At 52.9% G+C, this 25786-nt stretch overlaps 1 pseudogene; it reads left to right on the plus strand.

The window, feature by feature from the left end:
• The first annotated feature begins 402 nt into the window (after positions 1-402).
• Positions 403-25786, plus strand: part of LOC144251925 (paired box protein Pax-8-like) — a 55525-nt pseudogene continuing 30141 nt past the window's right edge.

Consider the following 25786-nt stretch of genomic DNA (forward strand, 5'->3'; position numbering starts at 1 on the left):
CCTCCAGACAAGGAAAGAAAGGAAGGACTGCTTCCCAGTGAACAGACTTGGGGGCAGGGGAGGGCCATAGGGTGTCACAGCCAGACCATGCCGCTGCCTCTGGTGGTCAGCGACCTGGAAGGCCCCAGAGGCCCTCACCCTAAGGCCTCCATCTCCTACTCCTCCAGCATTTCCAGGCCTACCGACTTGGGGCTCAGCTGCCTGGCCCTCTTCCCTCCGCTGGAAACAGAAGCTCCAGCGAACTTTTCTAACTCCTGAGTCCACTCAGCCATGTCCCCCCTGCAAAATCCTCCCCTTCCTGCACCCCCCTGCACCCAGCCAGCCAATCCGCGGCCTGCAAGCCTCGCCAGACCCATCTCCCAGGGCCTCGGCGGGATAAAACCGGTTGGCGATGCCGGGTGGATGGGAACAAACTTCAAAACGAGGAGAGACACCGGGCCCAGGGCACCCTCGGGCAGTGAGGGCCTGTGGCCAGCCGACCAGGTATGTCGCTCAGAGGTTAGGTGAGGGCTGGCTGGGAGAGAGTGGGGATGCGTGAAAGGAGAGGGCCCCAGGCCAACTAACAGCCCTTTCTGTCTCAAGTTAAACGGGATAGGTTAGGACTGCGGCAGTGTGGGGAGGATGGAATTGGGACTTCTTCGGGCATCTACAAACCCACATTTTCCGGACAGGCATGTTAGCTAGGCCAGGCTGAGATTGCCCCACTTCGTCCTCAAATCCTGGCACTCTAAGAAAGTCTAAGGTCCAGGGCCTGGGGAGGGGGGTGTTCTAAGCTTAAGGGCATCGAATCTTAAGTCCCTTCCCCTGGGTCTGTGCAGGGCAGCGGCGTGGCGGCGGGCGCTGCTGGGACTGGCGTGAAGGAAGCCCGAGTGTTCGGCAGGCTGAAAGCGACTCCCCGGCCATGCCTCACAACTCCATCAGATCCGGTAAGGACGCGGCGCGGCTAGGACCCCAGAGCCCCCGCGCCGCCGAGCGTCCGTGCGTGTGCTCAGGTCAGTGGGGCTCAGAAGCTTACGCTTGGGGCTTGCGGGACCCACCTGCGTGGGGACGAGGCTGGGGACGCCTCAGGCCTGGCTTACCGCTGGGGCCGCCTCACTGTTCTCGGGTCCCCTTTGGCCGGACTGAGCCGCCCTCCCCAGGCCTTGGTTTCCACGGACAACACAGAGCGGTGAGGGGTTCTCTAGGGGGTCATGAGGGTTGTCCTTTGCGTCTCACGACCGTCTTGCATGGCCCACTAGGGTGGACCTCCTGCATATGAGGCCCGATCCCCGCCGGTGCTGGACTTGAAGCTCCTAGCCCCTGACCTCTAATCCCTTCTCTCCGGGTGCTCGCAGTCCTTGGCCCATGACTCCCCTCGCAGGATGGGGGTTCCCTGGCATCTCTCAAGCCAAAGGGAAAGGAGACTGTGGCTGGAGGCCTGGAGCTGGTGGCGCACTCTGGGGCTCTGGGATGCTTTCCTGCCCTGCACGTAGCAGGCGGGGACAGGCGCGCGAGGGGCTTTCGCTTGTTCGGACTACACTGCCCGCGGGTCTGAACCCCTGCGCCCGGAACCACGGCCTTCAGAAGTGCTCGAGCTCCCTAGCCACTGTGCCTGCTCTCTCGGTTCTGGGCCGGGGCCGGGCAGGGTTTGTATCGGGCTTGAGCCCCAGGGTCGGGGCTGTTGGGCGCGATGGGCAAGGCCACCCAGAGGCGCAGCCAGTGCAGACAGCGGGCGAAGGCGCGGTTGGACCCTCAGTGATGGATGGAGCCAGGCCAAGGGCGGGGAAGGCGATTTATGGGGCCAGGGCGCATCGCTATCGATTTGGGCCGGCGAAGTGAGAGGAAATCAATATTTCAGATGAATTCTCTGTGAATATGAAGTCCCGCTCGGCAAACGGGACATTTGTTATAATAAGGAGGGTCAGAAAGCGCGCTGCGCGGCTGAGATCTCTATTTAGCAGCGAGCGCCGCGGGACCCGGCTGTGCCGCACTGTCGCCCATCTCAGGGCTGAGGCTCCGCGAGGTGGGGAGCCAGCAACCCCTGCGGCGCCGAAAGGTTTTTCACTGGAGTTTGCTCCGAAAAGGCAGACGGGTCAGCAGGATGCTCCCTCCCTGTCCCCTACTTCCTTTAGAAAGTGTGGCCCGACATCACAGCCACCCCCTGCGGGCACGGGGCCCTTTCTGGGACCTGGGGTACAGACCTGACTGCCCATCCCGGGCGCCGCAGGTTTGGCAAGGCCCTGAGCCGGCGGAACTGCCTGGCACCCCTTATCGGTCTGCTCTGGGGAGCCAAGCGCTCTCCTAGACTACTTTCTAAAGCCCATTAGTATTTAGTCAAACCCGGGTACTGGGCAAGGATGCCTCCTCCTTGGAATCTGGATGATGCTGGAAGGCCAAGCGCGCGGTACTGGTGCCGGATCAATCCCAAGCCTGGTTGATCCTCACCACTCGCTCGCCTTCGGGGTTCCGCCTTTCCCCTCGACCTTCCCCTGACCTTTCGGGCCATGATGAGAGGAATGAGTACTCTGGACCTCGAATCTACCGGGCTGCGCGAGACCCTTCCCCTGTGACCCTTGCCAGAGAAATAGCCCGATGTCACAAGCCCTGGGGCTGGCTTCCCTTCCTGCTTAATTTTCATTTTGTAGGCTCTCATTAGAATAAATGGGAACAAAAGAAGGAAAAACAAAAGGCAACATTTACTTTTACTTCATTTGTGATCAATAAAGCCCCCCAAATGGACAATGCTTTCTCATAAGCTCAGATGCAAATTGCCTTTGGGTTTAGAGGAGGAGCTGTCTGCCCCTGACCGGGCCAGGTATTTTTCTCTTGGGAGTCAAAGGGGCTTCTCCTAGCCACTTCCCAAAACAAATAAAGGAAGAAAAGCTATGAGGGAGAGAGAACAGAACTTTCTCCATTAATTTAATGCTAGAAGGAGAAGGGAGAAGAAGAAAATCGACCAAAAACAGTCAAATGGTTCAAGGTTGTCCCCTCTGCTTCCTGAAGCTTCTCCGAAAAACCTGAGCCCAAGACTTTCCTTCTTTCTGATCAGTTTACTTGACATTGTCCCAAATAGAGCTAAATTCATAAATTGATCCCGCTTGCTTTTATATGTCCATCCTCTCTTAAGTTCCAGCAGCTTCCTAAATTCCCCTCAGGCACCTCCATTTGTGACTTCCTGGAGACCTTCCTTTTAAATTTTCCCCGGAGTAGACTGGGCAGGAGCGTCGGCTTGTTTGGCTTTTCGTGAGAGCTAGGCCGAGAGGCACCCTTTCCATAATCCCAGACGCCTGGAAAAAGTTTCCTGCGCGCTTCTGCTTCGCAGGTCCCCTGACTCACTCTGTACTCATCCTTGGCTAATCTTGCTTTGCTGAGATCATAGTATCTTCTATGACTTTCTTCTAAAGGGATCCTGCCAGTGGATTATTTTACCGTGCGCAGGTCAACATCCGCTGGGATTTTTGTTGCATCACGGAACAAAATCTTCTAGAGCAAAAACCTTTTAAAAAATATTCAAAGACGCATAAGAAACAATAAAGGCCACATAGATATTAAAATGTAAATAATACCATATCAATGAGGTGGAGAGTTTATTAAAAGCAAGCAAACTGTCATTAGAGTTAGGTTTGAAATAACTTGTCCGAGTCCTCTCTTCCTTTCCCTGAAAATAGATCATTCAGGCGCTAAAATGAGAAGTCAGATCAAGAGCGACTGATGCCTCTAAATACCCCCTAAGAGATCCAAAGCCCTGGACCACATTCTTGGCTTTAGAATGGGGGAAAGAAATGGAAATCCATTTGGGGAGAATTTATTTTTTTCCTGGAGTTTCTTGCCTGGGTTGGAAAAAAGCTCTTGAGAGGAGAGACAGTGTGGAGGACATAGAAGTATTGGGGTTCCCCTATTCATCTTTGTTTCAAGATGGTCTGCCCTCCTACCCTCTTCAATTCAAGTTAATTAGGAGATAATTTAGCTACCTTGTGAATTAGTTTTAAGATAAGTATCTTTTCAAGCTTTGTCACTTTAATTGCCCCACTGATTGATAAGAAGTAATTATTTCTAATTGACACTTTTTTGATGTCTATTGGAAGCATTTATTTGGGACTTTTTTGGGGGGTGGAAGGGAAGTTAATTAATTTTATCAGTCTTCACCCAAAAGGTCTCTGCCTGATTTTCCTAAAGAGGACAAAGAAAGTGAAGAAAACACACAAAAAAATCAATCTCATGGGATTTTAATTACTAAGAGACATTTTGGTTCAAAGGCAGACACATAGTACAATATTTCAAAACTTTCTATTTACAGCTCCACGTCTCCGGTTTTAAGGAGGTGCACATTTCACCGCATAGGTGTTCCCACTGATAGATCCACAAGCCCTTTATGTGCCCACTTCATTTTGAAGACAGGTTTCTCTGCTTTGTAATTAATTTTTTGTGTGTGAAAAGCAAAATCAATAGAACTTGGTAGGCTCAGAAGAAATGAAATAATTTTTGTAAGAGCTAATTGTAGGAAAGATTTACCCATGGTCATCCTCGTTCTGTAATTATTGATGGAGTTGGGTGTAAAGGTGAAACTTTACTCATGGTGTCATGCTGTCTCATACCTAAATCTTGGTGTAAACAGTTTAATCATTTACATCCTCCAGAACATTTTCCTGTTGGAGAGAGAGACAGGAAAGAATACAGAGAAAAAGAAGAATAGTGAAAGGGAGTCAATGGGGGAGGGGAGGAGAGAGAAGGAAGTGGCAGGGAGAAGAAAAGGAAGCACTTATTTCAGAAAGAAGGTTGCCAGGTGCACAGAACCTTTGACATCAGTAGGAGAAGATTAAAATCCTGCCTTCAAAACATATGCTTTTGAACACAAAATCTCTACCACAGCCCCTGCGCCACCCCTAACCATCACTCCCAAACCCCACTTTTCTATGCATTAAAAAAAAAAAAACAGGAATCTTTGGAAGCCAGTTGGTTAGGATATTGGGTGTTGAGCATCAAAGTTTTGACTTGGGGTCCATGGAAAAGAAAGCCAAAAAAAAAAAAAAAATACACATCATGCTCTGAGAACTAATAAAAGGACTTGAGTGTTATTATTTTTATTTGATGATTAAAGCCTCAATGATCCTCGCCTCCATTTACATGAGGAGTCTTTTCGTAGATAATGTGTGACTTACTGACATCAGGAAACATTCCCGCATTAATCCAAAGAGGACGCACCCAGACTCCAGTGCCCTGAAAGGAGGGGAACACAAGCTTGCAATGAGATGCGCTCCTGTCAGGGTAATCTCAGCCAGTGCCCTTTTCAATCATTTATGTATAAAATCTTGTCTCCTTTTAATGATGCTTCTCCCAGATTTTGTGGAGTTGAAAGAATGAGGAAACATCTTAAATGAAAAAGAAATTTAAGACATACAAACAGCAGATAATATCGCATACCAACCTCACTATTAGTGAAACTGAAAAAAATATATAAATAATGCAAAAAAAATCGGCAAGGGAGAGTTTAGTAATGGAAAATTCCCCTGCAATTAAATGAAACAGTAATTTAGTGAAGATATGCCTGAATGAATTAGCATTTATTAATTGGTTCTCATAAAAACAATTGTGTGTGTGTGTGTGTGTGTGTGTGTGTGTGTGTGTGTCCAGGAGGGGAATGGGGGAAGTATGTATTTTTCATAGGAAAAGTTTCTCAAATTTTTCTATCAAATGATGTCATTATCACATTCCATTTTGTGAAAAATCCCAATTCTCTCACTGCTCAGAGAGCTTGGGGGTGAAGGGAGGAGCCCCCTCCTCAGCAGGAGGAATGAAGCTGATCCCTCTCTTCTCTTGGTACATTTCTAAACACAAAACCCAACCCGTGGGGAACACGGTGGCAGCATGTCATGCTTAAGAACATCCAAACCGGATCCCCAAAAGACTCTCAGGCACCTCACTCTGGCTGGGGGGCACTTCTGGCTGAGGCAAGTAAGGCTGCTTTGTGGTTCTGGTCCCCCCAGAGGGCAGGAGCATCCTCCAGCTCCGGCAGGAACTCCAGTTTGTAATCTCAGCAAGGCGCTTGCTAGGGTTGACTGGCGCATGGATGTGTTTACTCTCTCTCACCACAGTTGGTCTGTCTTCAGCTCTCAGCATTTTAAAGCTGCTCTATTTATCAATCCAAGAGGTGCCGGGAGTTCTCAGTTGAGTTGAGCAGCTTTAAGCTCTGTGATTCCGAGTACAGAAGGAACCAAAAGATAAAAGAAACAGTTTGGGGGAGGGGGGGAAGAAAGCAAGATTTGAAAGTGCAGGCAGCGAGTCTTGATTCAAGATCGCAGATTATCTCTGCTTTTGTTTCAGTTGAGACTTGGGGCAAAGCTGAGGCGCTGCCCCCAGCAGCCCCCACCCGCTTCAAAGATGAACCCCCTAGTGAAGTTCTGTGAAGGAAGGATTCTGTCTGAGTTCAAACTGGGACTCCTGGGCCAGGTTGTCTTGAGGAGGGAGCCAAAAGTTCTGCCCAGGAGAGGTGGGCAGTCATTACTGCCTCCTATGGGGTTTCTTAAGGGTCTAGATGATTTTCTTTGGGGGAGAAGTACAGAGAACTACAATCCAAGGGTCTCCTTGTTCCTACAGGCTCATGCTCCCAGGCCAATCCGAGTTCATCCAGCCACCAGTCAGCGCCCTGGGATGCGGTTCCTTGAGCCAGGGCAGGGTAGACAGAGGCATCCACCCTCTTTATTTATGTGTAGTAATAACACTTTAAAGCAAATCTTTGGGGGTTGATGATTATTTTCTCAGGTCCAGAGTTAGGCTGACAGGCCCATCTGGGCTGCCAAAAGCCCCTCCAGACTCGTCCCTTGGCCAGATGGGGACATGATGAGCAATTATCTCTTAGACAAGCCACTGGCCAGATAAACCTTTGTTTTAAACCCATAATTCATGTCACTGAGTCTGGGCTAGACCTCAAGTGGGGGGTCCTTCCCCAGGAATGGGCCTCAATGGGAACCAGTATCTCTTTTCTGAAGCATGTTCAAGACCAAGGGTCGGGAAGTTCAGGGGTTCCCCCAGGATACTTGGGTCCTTCTTCTGTGTTTACTCTTCATAGTTCCAAATGTCACATGAGATGCCAGATATTTCTGGGCTCAGCATAGCCAACTTCAGAGCCCTCCCGATCTGCCTGTTCGACTTTTCTATCCCAAGAAAGGGAGCTGAGCACCCTGGCCTCAGTGAGCTTGCAACAGATGGAGGCTGAGGTTATGGCCTCTAAGGACAATTCCAGGTGTGGCCTGTGCTGGCAGCAGGCATGTTCACCGTGCCCTCTATTCACACACCCTGTCAGGCAGGCATGGCTCCTGACAACCGATTAGGCTTGATGTTCAGAGAGGTCCATCCACCTCCAGTGCCCTCTCCACCAGCCCCACCCCCTCAGAGCCCCGCTTACCAGAGCTCTGTGCAGGGGTGAGCAGGGAGTGGACCATCTTGTAACCTCACCGGAACCTCTGCCAGCACCTTCGGTAGGAGACCCTGTGCCTGTGCTGGCAGTGACCTCCAGGGCTTTCCCCTGTCAGATGCTGTTCTGGCAATTTCTTAAAGCATATTGCCTTTTCAGAATGGCTCTCAGTCTTCCCGTCTGTGAAAGTGGAGAAGTGGCCGTGGCCTCTAAGCTGTCCTGGAAGTCTCTCTGAACAGGAAGGAGCACACTGGCCACCAGAAAGGCAGCGGGAGGGCCTTCTCTTAGCAAATCACCTCCAGGGCTACCATGTCTCCACTGGGACCAGAAAAAGAAGTCATTCTTGGGTCCCCAGCTGTGGAAGTTCTAAAGGAAACTTGATTTCCTCCCTTGGCATCTCAAAGGCAAGGGCCTCCCTGCCTTCTCCATTTCGGAGACTGAGGAGTTGCTGTGTTGGAAATAGGGCCAGAGTTACCAGCAAGACCTGCCTCTCCACCAGGAGCCAGTGCTCGGGCCCAGCCACAGACGGCACAGCCAGGCACGGGGCCGGTGCTGGGCAGCCTTTCTCCAAGTTCAGGTCCACTTCCTGGGCAGCCTCCTCAGGGCCCCTTTCCCTCAAGAGTTCAAGGCCAAGATCTCTGCCCCTGTGCAGCTTCTGTAGAGATCCACTCTGTAGTCTTAGGTTGAAAGGGGTTTCGTTTTTCCCATTTTCCCCTGGACATAGCTGCCCAGGTCCCGGGCTCTGTGCAATCCTCAGGGGAATGCCGCCTCTGGTTTAAGCCGAGTGACAGAAAAGAAAGAAGCTGTACTGGCCTCCATTTCTTCAGCTCTTTTCTTCCTCCTCCTTGCTCAGCCACTGTGGTCTCCGGTGCTGTCTTTTCCCTTTTGTTCCTAAGTGGCCTTGGCATGACCTGGGTAGTTAGTGCTAATTAGTCCACTGGGACAAATTGTCACTGTCAGACCAGCACAGCAGAAAGGTCCAGGAGCTGGCTGGTGACACATCCGATGGGGAAATGGCTCCACCGTCTAGCATCGTTTGGGCAGCGGGTCTGCGCGCACCCGGGGCTGTGTGTGTTGGGCTCTTGATCCTTCCAGCAGAACAGCAGAGCTTCGGTCCCGGGAATGAGCTTGGGGACCGCAGCAAGGTGTCAAGAGAAGGTGAGGGGCTTTTGACATCACCATGAGCCAGCCTCCTGATCCTGTTGGCCCTCCTCTGTTCCTGACCGGGCCTTGCTGTTTTCTCCCTGTGTGACCTTATGCAGGTCAACTCTCTTTGGGCTTGATTTCTTCACCTGTATTCAACACAGGGACGTTGCAGAATTTTCTAGGAAGTAACGCAAATAAAACCAGTGTCCTCACCTGGCACATAGTGACCACTTGAGGAAAGTTTTCTGCTTCCTGCAGTGGTCACGAGGGAAGGTGGTCTCCAGGACATGCTCAACGAAGGTGACTCTAAACCCAACACTGAAATGTGGCATTTAGAATTTAGGAGAGAATTTCTAATATTCTACAGGTACCAGATAACAGGCCCAGCAGGCAGGAGTGCTGGGGTTAAACGAGGGGACACATGGTGGGCCAGCCAAGGTGCCTTGGCCACGGTCAGCTGTGACCACAGCCCCATCCAGAGGGGCTTATTTCATTTTATCAGGAAACCCAGTCACAGGGAAAGCACTGGGCTTTTGGCAGAAAGGGCTGATCATGAACTTTATGCTGGACTCCAGAATATCCTGGGAGCTTAGAAGAATTAGCACTCTCCGTGGTTGGCAGAGGTGCTGTGTGCAGGAAGGTGGCCCCAAGCACTTGTCCTGACGCCCCACCCTCTCTGCCTTATACTTTCCGACTATGTAGACATGATCCAGTTTCCCTATGACATGAACCCTGGTTGTCCCTCAGAAGTCTCTGAGTGGCTGGACACCAGCCCCTGGCTTGAGTTCTGCTTGGCTGTCTTACTGAACACTGAGATTCTTTCCTGAGCATCATCAAAAAGGAGATGGTGGTAATAGAGGTGACTTTCTGGTACTGACTGGGGCCCACTCAGTGATGAGCCATGTCTCTGAGGTGGGAGGGAGGAGAGAAGTGACACTAGATGGAGCATCGTGGTGGGAAGTGACACCAGAGCCCAGCCAGGAGGCAGTGGTTCAGCTTTAACAGGCACACAGAGAGCCACCCACCATGTGCAGGGACCTGCCTGCGGCAGAGGCATTCATGGCCAGGGTAGTGGAGACCCATAACTGGGCGTCCATCAGGCAGAGGTGAGAGTGCCTACCTCCTTGAGTCAGGGTGCAGGAGTCTTGAGATTCCCTGTCATGGCTCCCGTGTGGCCCAGAGAGGGAACCCCCAGGTGAATCAACTTGGGCAGCAGAAGGAAGGAACACCAAGGGGCACAAAGGTCATTTATCATGAGCACAACCATGTCATCCCCACTAGCAGGTAAAACTAGTGGCCTTCTGGAGTCCTGTGAATCCCTGGAGCACTCTGGTCCAGAAGGGCAGCCTGTGTATGCTCAGCTATCCCCTAATGGTCTACACTGGGCTGCATCTGGGGGCAGCAGCCAGTTCAGAGCAAAACATGGCACAGCTGTTGGTGCTTGTGCCAGGGAGATGTTTCTTCCCACTTCTGCTAACTCAGAACACTCACCATGCACTTCCCATGCTAACCTGTGCCTCCACAGGACCCTGCCTCCCAAGCCCCCTCCCCCACAGTGAAATGGCTGTGGTCTGAAGCTCCCGTCCTTGGGGCTTGGCTGGGTCCTATCAGCTGGAAAGTGTCCATTGCCCAGGGACATCTGAGGCCCAGGGGTGCACCGTGCCCCTGCCCACACCACTCTTCGTCCCCGCCTCCCTGGCGGTCACTCTCTGTACCGTGCAATGTGACACAATGGTGCACACACCCCGGTTGCTTGCAGACTAGTTTTTCTGTGCTCCTCCCAGTTCCCACATAGACGGTGGCCAAGGAGGCCAAGAACCTGTCTTTCCTCTTTGCTGGAAGAGGAGGGGAAAGATTCAGAGGCTGGCCGTAGGGGTCACACCTGGCTAGCTCTGAGCCCCCCACTCACCCCTCACGCTGGCCAGCCTGGAGCCCTTTGCTCTGTGATTAGGGTACTCATTCTCCCTGTTCAGAAGGCTGCCTCCAGGTGGGCTGGCGTCATGCTGGTCAAGCAAGGCTTGGCAGGTCCCAGCCCTCCTCAGGCACCCAGCTCCACTGCCACTGACCCCTAAAGCCTCCAGGGGCCCTTGCACTGTGTCTGCAGGCTGCCACGCAATGCTTAGCGATTCTCATCTTCTGGACTTGAGCTTGTTGGATGAGCACCTGCAGCTTGTGTCCCCGCACACCCTGGGAACTCCATGGGGCTGTGTCACACCAAATAGTCCACCTGGCCTAGAGGTGGTTAAGGCCAGAGGGGACTCAGGGATGAGACTGTTGTCACATTGTACTGAGGAGGAAACTTAGGGCCAGAGAGGCCCTCCTTAGGGCAGAGCAGGAACTCCCTCCCAGGACTGGGTCTCTCTCTGTGACACTGTGGTGCCTCCCAGAAACTGGCAAGGGTAGAATGAGGGCTGACCAAAGCCAAGGGAGTCCTGGCTGTGGCCTGTTCTGAGTGAGCAGGACCCAGTGGGGGGAATGAGAAGAAGGAGTCTCCCTCACCTGTGGACGGTGACTGGAGGACCAACACACACACACACACACACACACACACACACACACGCACACACAACACGTCTCAGGCTCCTGCAGGGCAGGGTTGGCCTTGAGAGAGGCCGCCTCCTTAAAATTTGCAGCCTGGCTTGCTGGTTGTCTTCATTCCAATCCTGCATACATGACACACACAGCACTGTTGCACAGATGCGCACATACAATACACACACACTGCTCTCCTGCACACACATTAAACGTACTGAACCATGTGTGTGTGTGCACATCGAACACTGTCCTAGGTCCTTCTCCATGAAGGCCCGAGAAGCCCCTGCTGTCATAGATGCCCAGACACTCAGTTCTGAAATCACAGGTGCAACTGAAGAGTCCCAGCTGGACCTGCAGTTGCTAGGAGAAAGTGGTGGTAGGTGTGGTAGGGCAAGTGGGAGTCCCCTAGACACAAGGTAACTGACCTGTGCCCTTCCTGGTCTTGCAACGTATGATGCAAAGGAGCTCCAGTGTCCCAGCCATGCCCACCATGCCCGCCATGCCCACCCTGCAGATCCAGTCCCTCGTTGATGTTTTGGACACAAGTGGTCACTGAGGCCCTGTTCAGACCTTTGGGTTCAGCATTCTGGTTTTCAGATGAGGTTCGAGGACAGTCAGTCATTGGGCAGTGTCAGCCCCTACCATTACTCTGGGGTGTGTGCTGGCTCTTCCTCCTTGGTGGACAGTGGCAATAGCGGCAGGACCCATCCTCTCCAGAATTTGGTCTCTCAGGTCCCCTGAGGACCTGAGGATGGACATCAAGGACGGGTGGCTGAGGGCTGTCTCGAGCAGGCTCTTCTGCTCAGGCCATGAGAATGTCCTCCCTAACGTCTGCCTCACCCAGAATTCCCAGGAGCTCCACGCCAGGGGGACCCTTAGCTTTGGCCCCACAGCCTAACAAGCAGCATGCCCCAGCTCACACACTAAAAACTGAAGAGGAAACATGGAAGCCAACCACAGCTGCAGATTGTCCCAGCACCTGCATGAATGTGTTCACAGCTATTACACCAATATGCTGTCATCCTGGACCTCTTGCACATCCGAGCAGTCAGGGTCAGTGGAACTTCCATAAACCACTGATTCTCTCCCAGGGTGAGCAGAGATACCCATAGATGAAACCTAAAACACTAGCAGGAACAAGTACTTTTATAGATAAAATACCTTTAAATTCAAGGTGCACATTTTTCTATTTAGGAGCCACTACACCATTTTCCCCTTAGGATCGGGGATCTGATTGATCAGCACATTACAGTTTTGCCATGTTGAGCTCCCTGTTCTGTTACACTCTGTGCAGAACACATACCTTCCAGGTGCCCCATGTCCTGACAGGTGTCGGAATAGCGGTGTCAGCTTGAGGCTGGATTTGTCTGATGGCCACATAGTGATTGTAGCCCCCTGATTATGTGAAATGCTGAGCTAGACCTGCCTCTCTCCCTCAGAAGGAATCCCCAGGATACCTTCACTCACCTTTGCTTTTCCTAACCAAGGCCCCCTTCATTCCAGGCATATGGTAGAGCAGGTGTGCAGTGATCTTTTAAGGAACTCAGGTGCTTTTCTGGAGCACAGTCTATCTCAGAGTGCCCTGGGCAAATTCTCACCTTGACCCCTACCATCTCATTTACTCTATTCCTATGACACCCTCTCACCCAATTATGCATCCCCTGGCTGTGCAAACCCTGAGTTCCAACTCCGAATTGCTTCAAAGAGTGTAATTACATGACCGTTCAGTTCAGTAAGTAAATGTCTACTGGGCCCCTTCGTGGGGCAGGCGTGGCATTGGGCTTTGGGGTTACAGAGCTCAAGATCCATAGTCTCTGCCTTCACGTTGACATTCAAAAGAGAGAAAAGCAAACTGGACTTTTAGCCACAGTTGGAGAGAGAGCAGAAAGAACTCAGTCTAGACAGATTGAAAATGCTGAGCAAGGGTGGAGGGAAGCGCTGGGCTGGGAGCCATCCCATGGGACCCCAGCAGAGATGTGTGTTCCCTTGGGAAGGACAGCACTGGGGAGGTGGGCATGGTCCAGGCCTGCTGCCAGGGCCCTTTACAAGAGAAGCCAGTCCTTGGCGTTGACTCTAAGCTGATGTTATAAAGTCTCAGGCCTTTCAGTGACTTGTACGTGAAACTTCCACCCTGGATTGACCTAAGGCTTTGGGGGTTGGAATTTTCATATTCTTTTTAGCTCTCTGCCAGAGCCACCTACCTCCTGGCTGTGCCCCCTGGGCTTGATGATGTTTTTTATTAAGTAGAACAGCTGTGGCAATAATCTGTGATAGCTAGATTATTCACATCATCAAAATGTTCCAGTTTCTGTCTTCTCCTGGCCCTGTTCCAGAGAAACTTCACCTGGTGATTTTCCAAAATCATCTTAGATTCCTGTTTGCACTTTCTCTTAATCCAATCATTAACAAACATTTGGGGGCCAACTGCTGGTGTCCCATCTGACAAGACTATCTCACCTCCCTGACCCCATTTCCCACCATTTCTGTGTGCAGACCCAGGTTCCAGCCAACTGGTCCTTGTTTAAAACACTCCCACCACTGGGCCTTTGCCCATCGGATGCCAGCAGCCTGGACCACCATCCCTACGCCCTGCTCCTTTCACAAATGCTGCTCACGCTCCACCTCTCCACGCTCAGCCCCCTTCAACCTTCAGTGGCCATCCCGTCTGACTTGCCATTCCCTGGCACTCAGTACTTGTAACAAACCAAGCTTGCCACTCGGCTTTTTCCAGTGACATCCTACCTCTAAGCCTAGATAAAACACCTTGTTCAGACCCAGCACCTTACACAAAATCCAATCTGGAGTGAGGACTGTGAATGTCTGTGTTGATAATTTTCACCTAATTCTCTAATAACGAGCTTTATTGTTTTACTGGTTGACCTAATTTGCCCATTTGAGTTTTGTCTGTAGTTTTCTCAATGTGAAGCGCACCTGATCCTTTCCTGTGATCTTGCTGTAATTACTCTTCTAGTTCCTTTACCATGAATGAAGAGCAGGGGGCTGAGGAAATGAGGAACAAGGCTCTTTAGAGATGCTAAGGCAGCCATCAGGGCTGGAGCTGCCCCACTACGTCCCCTCCCTGGTCCTGGGGCATCTTTCTGGCACACGAGCCAGGTGGCACACAAGCCTCAATGCAGGGTAGCCAGGTGAGGCAGCAGCGTACCACAGAAGCTGCACACACACAGATTTGTGCAGCTGACCCTGTAGGGCACTTGCCTGGTGGACATGGGCATCAACCTGGCAAGGTGGTTAGTTAGACTTCAGGTGAGGGCACCTGCGAGGACCAAGGGTTGCAAGGTTCTTGTAAGCACTGAGTAGAGTATGGCTAAGACTCCAACCATGTTCGGCGCATAGTAGACAAATACTCGGTACTTAAAAAATATCTGTCATGTGGAGGAACCGTCTTTCCTCCTCTGTCTCTTCCTCCCCTCTCTTCTTTGTTTTTCTTGGCTATAGAGAAGGTTTTTTTTTTTCAATTTCATCTCTAATCTAGCATCAGAAACCCCTAAGACCTGTTAGTAAATGTAAGACCTGGAAATCTGCATCCTTCACAAGCTCCTGTGGATGCTTTTGTGGGCTCTGTGATTTGAATATCTGGATTTGGATATGGTTTGTCCACCCAAGGTTCATGTGAACATAAAGGCATTGAGAGTTGGTAGAAACTGTAAGAGGTGGCACCCTGGCACGGGAGAGGTTAGTCCTCCCAGGACCAGATTAGTTCCCTCGAGAGTGGTCTCTGACAAAGTGAGACCCGGGATGTGGTGGGTCGATGCAGCATGAGCACCTCAGCAGAGATGGGCAGCCTGACTGTGCACTTTTCAGTCTCCAAAACCTTGAGTCAAAATAAGCCTCTTTTCCTTATTAGGTGCCCAGTTCTGAGTATTTTGTTTTAGTGACACCGAACAGACTTAGAAAATCCACTTTTGAGAAACTGATCTAGAATCAGAGGCCCAGTGGAGGCTAGCCAGAGGCCTGTCCCCTGTAGAGACTCCCATGAAAGTTCACTAAGTACACAGCCCTTCTCCTTGGACAATGTCTTCTGCTTCCAGAGACTTCCATCTGGTCATGGGCAGGTGCAGATCAACCTGCATGTAACCTTAGATTTGCTTGTAACTGGCTATGCACAGCCTACTTACCCCTCCAAGATGCTGCTCTTGTCTATGAGTGGGGCTCCCAGGGCCACCTCCCTTGTGGGCTGTTGTGACTTCCAGCCCTGCTGCAACCGAGGCCCCATGAAGTTTTGCTTAATTGGACTAAACAGGAACCGCTTCCCCGACAGCACGTTGACAAGTCCTGTGGAAATGCAGCCAGTGCAGAGCCCCCCTGCAGACTGGACCCATGTGGGAAAGGTCTGAAAAGGAGGAGAGCCTGGGTGTCTGGCAGCCTGGGGGAACCCAGCCCAGCAGGCAAGGGTGATGGCTGCCTGCCTGGGGCTTTGTTACGCTGGTTCATTGATATTCTTCCATTAAAGAAGAAGTTGGCCACGTGATGGAAGGGTCAAGAATGGAGATCGGATAGTGGCTCCATGGGGAGGTCGTGATGTCAAGAGAAGCCGGTGCCCTGAGGGAGGGTGAGATGTGAGATAGCCTTCAGGCCTTTATTTCTCACTAACCTGGCTGCTGGGGAGCCACTTGGGGGGAAGGGGTGGAAGGCCAAACACCCTGAAAAGACGTCCCCTGGGCTTTCCGTGCAGGTTGAGAAAGGGTCCATCTCTGCATTGGTTGGCTAGGACTGCCATGACCTAGTACCACCAACTGGGGACTTTAAGCAATACCATTCATTGTCCCATAGCTCTGGAGGCCAGAAGTGTCCAATCCAGGTGTCAGCACAAGGGGCTTCTGAGAGCTGTGGGGGGAGTTGGCTCCTTGCCCCTCCCCAGCTTCCAGGGGTGGTCTGTGGTGTCCGCCGGCTCCGGGAACATGACTGCAGTCTCCTCCCCGTCTCGCTGTCGCTGGGTCCATGTCCTCCTTTTGACAAGGGCATGGTCACGCTGGATCAGGGCCCATTCTAATGGCCTCATCCTAATGCCATCATCGGCTAAGACCCTGTTTCCAACAAAGCCACATTCTGAGGTTGGGAACTACACTAGGAATGGGAGGGACACAAATCGATGATAACAGTCTGAGTGTGGCATGTCATTGGCTCAGCCCCCACTGGGCCCTCAGCTGCTCTGGGTCCTGGTTTGGGACTGGCAGAGAGAGGACAGGAAGCCAGTACCTGTTCTCCAGGACCTTCCCTGTTGCCCCTACAGAGCAGAGGATTCTACCTCACAAACCCAGAACCCCAGTGAGAGCCTCAAGTGTGGGTTCCATGCTTAAGAATGTAAAAATGACGAGCAATCACACTGACAAAGAACCCGCGGTGGCCTTGGTTCAGTGCACAGCCCACTCCCTCTTGCAATCCCTCCCTCCACTGCCAAGATGGCCCCAGCCAAGATGGCCCCACAGGCCTCCTGAGGTGGCAGAATGGACACGGGCCCAGGTCAGAAGACATAAGGTCTGTCCTGGCTCTGCCAGGAAGTGGACCTGTGGCCTGAGATGGACAGGTCAGCTTCTTTTCCCGCTGGGGACTTTCTGAGAAGTGTGCTGTGTGGTCACTGTGCACATGACTGCATGCTTCTCTTGACTTCACTCCTGGATTGTCTGCTGGCCACGGCAGCCCAGGGGGCCCACCGTGGGGGCCTTCCCTTGTCTTCTTACGGTAGGGCCACTTCTCTACCAGGGCCACTTCTGGTAGTCTGCTACTTGGGGCACCTGCACGACATGTCCCCACAGAGCACATCTCGCACCCCTTCTTGGGGGAGTGTGGCCTCTGTTCCCAAGCCTGAGGGCAGTCCTGGAGTTGTCAGTATTAGGACGGGTGGGATCAACTGCCCTTTGGAGGTGAGGCACCACCAGCATGGTCACAGGTGACAGGGCCGGCCAAACCAGGCCTCCCAATTCTCAGCACCCGGGTTCTTCCCTGAGCACGCAGCCTCAGGTGTGTGTCCCTTCCCGTTCCCCCTGAGCCAGGAGTGTGGCTTTGAAGTGGGAGACCCTCTTTGCTATGGTGCCAGGTTCTGGGGAGACTGTCAACAGGCGTGGAAAGCACAGATGCAGTTTGGTCGCAGATCTGACTTAGGGTGTTGCTCAAAAAGCTGTTCATGCGTCGGCCCCCCGCAGGCGGGTGACCTGTACCTAGTGGTGCACGGGAACAGATCTCTCTCACACACATGCAGCGGGTCACCCACACACGCACTTGCTGTCTCTCTCAGGCTGAGCCAGCTGTCCCTCCTCCCTGAGCTGGTCACTAGTGACACTTCAGAAGCCAAGAGCCCTGGAGGGAGAGCACAGCTCACGTTATTCAGTTCCACCCTCTTGAAAAGGCAGTGTCTGTGTCCCCTGTCTCTGCATCCTGTGACGTCACAACTCCCCCACTCCTCCCACCTCTCAGCCACCACAGGAACCCCAGCTACAGATGGCATTTCCTTCCCATCCCCTCTTCCCTTTCCTCCCTCCCCGCCCCTCTTCTCTCCACTCTGGTGTTCCCTTGTCCCCACTAGGCCCTCTTCGAGCCAGCTCTGGCCTCCCTCCTTGTCCCCCTCTGGGTGATGTTTAAAGCCGTGCTCACTACACCACATTTATAGCATGGGACCTCTGAGCCAGCGGTTCACAGGGTCATATATGTGACCCTAGTTGTTCATGATAGCCCATGTGATGGGGACCTGGATGGTCTACTGACCACCTCCACAGGGTCACACTCTCACTCCCAGCCAGCCGGGCGGTACTCCTCAGGGCTTGGGAAAACAGGAGATAGCACAGGAACGGATTGGACATGTTGAGGTTCCCAATGTCAAGGTCATTAGCCTGTAAGACAAGTGTCTCGAGGGCCAGGACTATCTTCCACTCTGAAACCATCTCCCTGCCACCTCACACACCTACTGGCATATTATCAGGGTGGGTGCAGCGTCCCAGCCACAGGCCACCAGGTCAAGGGAGGGAGGGGCCAGACTCAGGGCGAATGGGCAGGGAGAGGGCAGCCTGGGGGGCCTCCGCCATCTTTGATGGGGAGGGGCTGAGAGCTGGTGAGAATGGGGAGGAGGCAAGCAGCTTGAGTGGGAATACAGGGAAGTAAAGCAACTGGAAGAGACCCAGGACAGAGCAGGAAGGCGTGGGAAGGAAGGAAATGGAGAGGGACGTGAACAAAGAGGGTGGAGAAGAATAACCCAACAGGGAAGAGTGGGACTCGGGTTCACTCTCTAAGTAGGGAAAGTCAAGAAGGGACTGCTGCCAGTGGTGTGTGCCAAGAGGGGGCCAGGAGGGGCCAGGTGGTGGGACCATCTGGGATGGCCTCTGAGAGCTCCGGCCTGGGGCTGAATTCTGGCCCTTGGTCAAATTCCATGACCTCTCTGCTCCTCCTCTTCTGGTCTATAAAGAGAGGATGCTGGTCTTCCTGACTCCCAGGTCTTCCTGCCATGAGAACTTACCAGAAGGCCAAATTTATGGCTCTCCACTGGGCTCAGGTATGGACACTCCCCACGATGCTGCCCAGGATTGTTACTAAGCATTGGTTAACTGGGGACAGGGGCTGAATAAAAGCCCTTCCTCTTCCCCCTTCCTCCTCCTCCTTTTAGGTCCAATATGGGTGAAATACCAGCCAATTTTGGTTCTTTCCCAGTCATAGCTGAATCCAGGGGAAACTTTTGGATATATGCTTGATCTCCTTCCTTTGCCCTCACCCACAGCCCCCCTCTGCAATGATCCACAGCAGGGACATCCCAGGAAATCAGACTTCTTATCCTTTAGGGGACTCTGAGATTTGCCTGAGCTTAAGCTGTAGGAGCCTCCGTGCAGGTTGGTCTTTGTGGCTGCAGTAAGTGGCACTGGGGCCTGCCAGAGGGAAAGAGCCCCCCAGACGGGGAGAAGGCATTAGTGAGAATACGCAGGAGTTCAATGAATAACCACCCAGTCATGCGTTGCAGGAGGGGAAAGGAGGAGCTGGCATTATTTCCTGCCCCTTAAGGCATCCAGAACTCTGCCTTATCTCATCACTGAGGATTTTGGAAAAGGGAAAACCCAAAACCAGAAGAGGGGCCAGTGGGGTGGGAGAGCTCTGTCACTTGCAAAGACACAAAAAATTAAATTGAAACCGCTACAGAAAGAACTTTCCATGAAACCCTAACCTCCAAGAGGGTGGAGACCCGTCTGTCTTGATCCACATATTGTGCTGCAGCAGGGCCTGGCACGGAACCAGGGTGGTTGAGGTGGTCATGGTGACGGTGACACTGTGGAGGGCCCACCCAGGCCAGGCCCAGTGCCTAGTCCCTTACCTGCACTGTGCTCACCCAGAACACCTAGGGGCAGAGTCAAAGCAGGAGCAGCCTGTGCCAAGATCGCAAGGAGCGATGGAGCAGGGGCTTCCCGACTCTGCCTACACAGCTTCTGAGAAGGGAAATAAGTGGCCATATGAGCCCTGCCCATGCATCCAGGTAGGGGGACAAGTTTGAAAGCTGCCTATCAGTTTGGACTTCTGTGAGGGAAGGGGCCACCTGGCAGTGGTGGAAGGCCAGAGACTGTGGAAGGACTTCCTCCTTCAAGGGGTTTGCATCTGCTGGTCCAGCCCTTTCAGGGCCAGCCTCCCACGTCCCCTCAGAGGTCCAAGCCCCAGCTCCGTGGTACTCTCTCCAAGATCTCCATTCCCATAACTCTAGCTCTGCCCTCTGCTTCCTGCAGCCCTGGGGCAGTGGCTTGCGCATCCCATGTTCAGCATGCTTGGGCCAGAGAAGTGCTGGGCTTCGGACTCCTTGGGGATCTTGTAATGTTTTTGCATATACTTACTGAGATAGCTTATTTGTTTGCAAGTATTTATGGAGATAAATGACACTCATTGATATTCCATATACACCTTATGCACATATCCTGAAGGTTATTTTATGCCATGTTTTTATGCACCTGTGTTGGGACTGCCACCTGTCACAGAGGCCAAAACTGGAACTTTTCATTTGTGGTATCATGTTAGTGCTCAAAGGATTTTGGATTCTGGAACTTTTCAGATATGGAATTGTATCAGCCTGTATGGGACACTCAGCTTGTATCTCAGAATGACCTCAGTTCCTCCTGAGTGTGCTTATTTTTCTCCAACACCTGGGAAAACAATTCCTTGCATTAAAGCCCTTCTATTGAAATACCTAGGAGTAAGTTTCTGTTTTGCAAAGACTTCATTGACTGATGCATACTTGGTACCTGAAGAGTCAGAAAATTCCAGGGCTGGACTGATCATGTCCTTAACCTTGACCATAGTGTTGAGCTCCCTGGCAACAAAAACTGGAAGCCAGTTTCTTTTATACCAACTGGACAGTGGCAGACTTGAAGGGGCAGCATCGACACTCAGAGCTGTCAAAAACTCCCCTCAGTGGGCTCTCTGGTTCTCAAGAGGAGCAGTTTGCACTCTTATCCACTGTGCCCCCAGCTTAGCCTGGCCCTCATGGATCTTCCCCTGAATGCATGTTGACATCGCCCCAACTCTGCTGGAAACCATGAGGACAGGGTCTGTCCCCACGCTGTCCTCCATAGAGCCTTTATCACCAGAGTTAGAAGGACAGGTCTTCTTGGCTCAGAATGTAAAGACCTCCATTAATGACAGTTTCCCCGCTGGTGTCAAATGGAGAGAAGGCTTCTTATCTCAGCAGAACATGCTCCCACAGAACACACTGCCACATCCAAGTGTGCACACTTGGCTCAGCAAGTGTGCACACCTCCAGTGTTGATGTCCAGGGCTGCGTGGAAGTCACGGAAGCCCCGCACGCACCCCGGCTCCTCAGCAGCAGGCCAGCCTCTCTCCTCCTGGGCTGTGGGATCTAGACCTCCTTCACTTCGAAGAGCACACGTCAGAGGAAGCCAAGCTGCTGAAGGCCAAGAGCGTGTGGGCTTCACTGACTGACTGTGGATCTGCCTGCCTCCATGCCTCCCTCCCTCTTCCCCCTGCCTCCCTCTCTGCCTCCCTGCATCCATCCCTGCCTCCCTCCCTCCCTCCCTTCTCCCCCTCCTTCCTCCCTTCTCCCCCTGCCTCCCTCCCCTCCTTCTTCCCTCCTCCCGTGCCTCCCTCCCTCTTCCCTCTCTTTCCCCCCTCCTCCCCCTGCCTCCCTCCCTCCTCCCCCTCTTCCCTCCCTCCTCCCCCTCTTCCCTCCCTCCTCCCCCACCTTCCTTCCTCCTCCCCCTCCTCCCTTCCTCCACCCCCTGCCTCTCTCCCTCCTCCCTCTGCTTCCTCCCTCCTCCCCCACCTCCTTCCCTCCTCCTCATGCCTCCATCCCTCCTCCTCATGCCTCCATCCCTCCCCCCTGCCTCCCTCCTTCCTCCCCTGCCTCCCTCCTTCCTCCCCTGCCTCCCTCCTCCCTCCTCCCCTTCCTTCCTCCCTCCTCCCTCTGCCTCCCTCCCTCCTCCCTCTGCCTCCCTCCCTCCTCCCTCTGCCTCCATCCCTCCTCCCCTGCCTCCATCCCTCCTATCCCTCCTTCCTCCCTCCTCCCCCTGCCTCCCTTCCTCCCTCCTCCCCCTGCCTCCCTCCCTTCTCCCTCTCCTTCCTCCCTCCTCCCCCACCTCCATCCCTCCTCCCCCTGCCTCCCTCCCTCCTCCCCTGCCTCCCTCCCTCCTCCCCTGCCTCCCTCCTCCCTCCTCCCCTTCCTTCCTCCCTCCTCCATCTGCCTCCCTCCCTCCTCCCTCTGCCTCCCTCCCTCCTCCCTCTGCCTCCATCCCTCCTCCCCTGCCTCCATCCCTCCTCTCCCTCCTTCCTCCCTCCTCCCCCTGCCTCCCTTCCTCCCTCCTCCCCCTGCCTCCCTCCCTCCTCCCTCTCCTTCCTCCCTCCTCCCCCACCTCCATCCCTCATCCCCCTGCCTCCCTCCCTCCTCCCCTGCCTCCCTCCCTCCTCCCCTGCCTCCCTCCTCCCTCCTCCCCTTCCTTCCTCCCTCCTCCCTCTGCCTCCCTCCCTCCTCCCTCTGCCTCCATCCCTCCTCCCCCTGCCTCTATCCCTCCTCTCGCTCCTTCCTCCCTCCTCCCTCTGCCTCCATCCCTCCTCCCCCTCCTTCCTCTCTCCTCCTTGCATCTCAGATCACCTCAGTTCCTCCTTAATACTCTTATTTTTCTCCAACACCCAGAAAACCAATCCCCTGTATTAAAGCCCTCTCCTCCTCCTTGTGGACCTACCAAGAGAATTAAACTAGCATGTGAAGCCTCACCAGCCACTGTTCTCCACCCCCAAGTTCCCTTGACTATAAAACTCTCCTCCTATTGTTTTCAACCAAATTTCTCAAAAAAACAGTCCTATTGATCCTGCATGTTGATGGAGGCTGTGGGAGAAAGGTAAAGGATATTCTGAAAACATCTAAACAAGACCCTGACCTGCTCTGCAGGATGAAGCAGAGCCCCTGGAAGAAGTGACCTAGAGCTGAGCTCCACAAGATGCACAAGAGTCAACAGATAAGACAAGAGGTCCAAGCCAAGGCAGCAGCATGTGCAAGGGCCCTGCAGTAGGGGATCCTCCAATAGTTCTCAGGACATGCAGAAGCCAAATCCAGAGGGTGCCACAGAAGGTGACAAGCTCCACGCTTGCAGGGCACTGCGGTCACCAGCCAACACAAGAGAAGCAGCCTCTCTAGTGCCTAAGTGGAGATTTCCAACAGGAAGCTGAATGTGCAAGTGGCAGGAAGACCTAGAGACACCTGGGACACCCACGATGCCTCGGAAGACGGGTGGTAGTAGAAGAGTGAGAGTGAGCCGCCAAGGAGAGCCTCGGAGTGGAGCAGTCCCGAGATTTGAGAGAAACCTGGGGGTGCAACAGACATGGTGGAGCAAAAGCTGGAAAAAAGATTGAAAAGCCCAGACTGAAGGTCCAAGGAGCCAGTGGACAGCCTTGTGTGGAAGCCCCTTGGAAAGAGAGAACACTGCCTCGGGCAGCCCCCACCTGGCCATGCACTACCTCCATGGCCAAGTGCTGATGCACATGCCCAGCAGGAGGCAGCAGGGCCAGTGGGAGGAAAGAAGGGAATGGGAGCAGCACATTTGCCTGCTTCTTAAGATGGGGTTGAAAACAGGAAAGTCAGATGTGGTGCACGCCTGAGACTGAGGCAGGAGGATCTCCAAGTTCAAGGCCAACCTCAGCAATTAGCAAGGCCGTAAGCCACTTAGCAAGACCCTGTCTCTAAATAAAATACAAAAATGGGCTGGGGCAGGGGCTAGTGGTTAAGCACCCCTGGGTTCAGTCTCTAGTACAAATTATATATATATATAAAGAGTATCATGGTCAAGAAAAGAATTTTTTTCCAAGGCAAGGGCTGGGGAGGCAACACGGAGTAACTTAATTGCATTTGTAGCTGCAGAGGAAGGACTGAGTAGAAAGGAGATAGACAATATAAAAGAAAGCCTGGCCCCATGGGGCATATCTGTAATCCCAGCTCCCAGAGGCTGAGGCAGAAGCATCGGAAGTTCAAGGCCATCCTGGGCAACTTAGTGAGATCCTGTCTCAAAACAAAGACAAACACAAACCAAAACACCCTGGGGGACACTTTATGGAATCTCAGGTTCTAGAACAGGTCGGAGGAGGAGGAATCAATGAGATTCTGAGGTCTGAGCTTTCCTCAGACCTTCTCTTCTCCAGTCCCCTGAGGAGGACAAAGGGAGGCACAGAGATCCCCAGGGCCACCCAGCACACTGGGGTGCAGCAGACACAGGGTGCTGCTTTCCTGCATTTCTGCTCTTTTCGTCCCAATCTGAGGATCTGTGTCTAGGTGACCCATGACCTCATGGGTGGTGGGCTAATCTGCTCTGCAGGCGGGGCCCCTGGGGTTCCACGGTTCTGGGACACTTTCTTTGGGAGCACATTGAAGCAGAAGGCATGGACTTGACTCTGGAAAGGGAGAAACTTGGAGGGCGTAGAGACCACAGACCTGCAGGCGAGCATTCGGGGAACGTTGGAGCACGGGCCAGGCTGAGATGGAGACCAGGGGTGGTGCTGGAGTCTGGGACTTGGGGGTCACCACAGGAGATACCCAAATCACTGCCACCACCCCCACAATGCAGAGCACGTTTTTGTCTCTTGTGTGTGCCGGCGTTGATTAAACTGTGCATCGGGTGTTAGGGAGACAAAGACAGGCCCTGCCCTTGAGGAATGCACAGGAATCCACACTAGATAAAGCTTCTGTTCATGCAGTTGATCTGTGACGGGGAAGTGAGCAAAGAACTCCAGGGCATGGGAGAAGTCTTCCTGCATCTTGAAGGTTTGATATCAGTGCATGTAATGAGACTCTCGGGATATCAGCCTCCTTTTTCTTCTCCTGTCCCTGCTCTTTAGAGTCTTCTAAGTGGTGAAAAAATTATAAATATGGCCCTACACCTCTCTTAACATAACCTTCCCAAAGGAGAGAGCAAGCCCCACGAAGAGCTAAGGTTAAATCCCCTTGGACCTGAGAAAGCTCTGGCCCCCTGTCTGCAGCATCCGGCCAGGGCCACAGGTCTTCCTTCTCCACACTCACCCCTCCCCACCCACGCCCCTCTAAAAGGCAAAGAGTCTTTGCTTAAACCTCAGATCTCTTCCTGGCTCACACCTTCCCTGCACCTGCCTCACGCCCAGCCAGGGGGTCCTATTCACTGCTAGCTTCCGGCCTCAGGCCCACCCGTCTGCAGAGCAGCATAGAAAGGGGGTCAGCACAGTGGGCACCAGGCCACTCCCCAGGGCAGGAAGGAAGCCTGCACCCACCTCTGGGTGTTTGGTGGTGACTCACCTAGAAAAGTCCACTCCCCCACACCGGACACAGGAAAGATGAAAGTCCTTCCATTGCAGGGACTCGGTTCAAAACCTCAAACCATAGGAGCCACTTCATCCGCAGCTGCCAGCCCTCTCCAGCTCACCTTCCTGCCTGTCCATGCCTCTCAACTTCTCCAAGTCACCAAGACTTTACACATGGGATTTGCTCCTGCTTCCTGTGGAAATGCCTTCCTGGGTCACCTCCTAGTCTCTCCTCCCTGCAACTGCCCTCCGATCACTTCACAGCTGGACTGACCTCTCTTGGGGACTTCTCCCTCTGACATGGCAATTCCCAATTTATCTGATTGTATCCACTGAAAGGGTTTAAGGACCCAAGGGCGGCATCAAGGTTTGAGCCTCAGCACTTGGTATCTCAGTCATGATTGGCACTTGGTGGATGGGTCATTGAGTTTAAAAGAAATGAAATCCAAAGTACAAGCCCAGCTTGGTGGCACACACCAGTAATCAGCGGCTCCAGAGGCTGAGGCAGGAGGCTGGCAAGTTCAAGGTCAGCCTCAGCAATTCATCAAGGCCCTAAGCAACTTAGAGAGACCCTGTTTTAAAATCAAAAACCAAAAAGGGCTGGGGATGTGGCTCAGTGGTTAAGTGACCCCGGGCTCAATCCCTAGTACAAAAAAAAAAAAAAAAAAAAAAAAAAAAAAAGAAAAAGAAAACCAAAGTACATAAAGAATACTTGTTAGGAGAAGGGGTTGGAGGAAAGAGGAACAAGCAGAGTCATTCTCTTAAAATTGTCTTCACCAGCCATTACCTGGCCTAAACCAGAGACCTCCGCGTGGTCTCAGACTAGTAACAGTCACACCTTCTGGAAACTTCTTAGAAACACAGATTCTTGGTTCCATCATAGACCTACTAATTCAGAAACAGCCTTGAGTCCAGCCATTTTTGCCAACCTCCTTAGTGATTCTGACACACACTTAAGTTGGA

This window comes from Urocitellus parryii, unplaced genomic scaffold, assembly GCF_045843805.1.
Source record: "Urocitellus parryii isolate mUroPar1 unplaced genomic scaffold, mUroPar1.hap1 Scaffold_303, whole genome shotgun sequence".
In the NCBI taxonomy this organism is placed as follows: domain Eukaryota; kingdom Metazoa; phylum Chordata; class Mammalia; order Rodentia; family Sciuridae; genus Urocitellus; species Urocitellus parryii.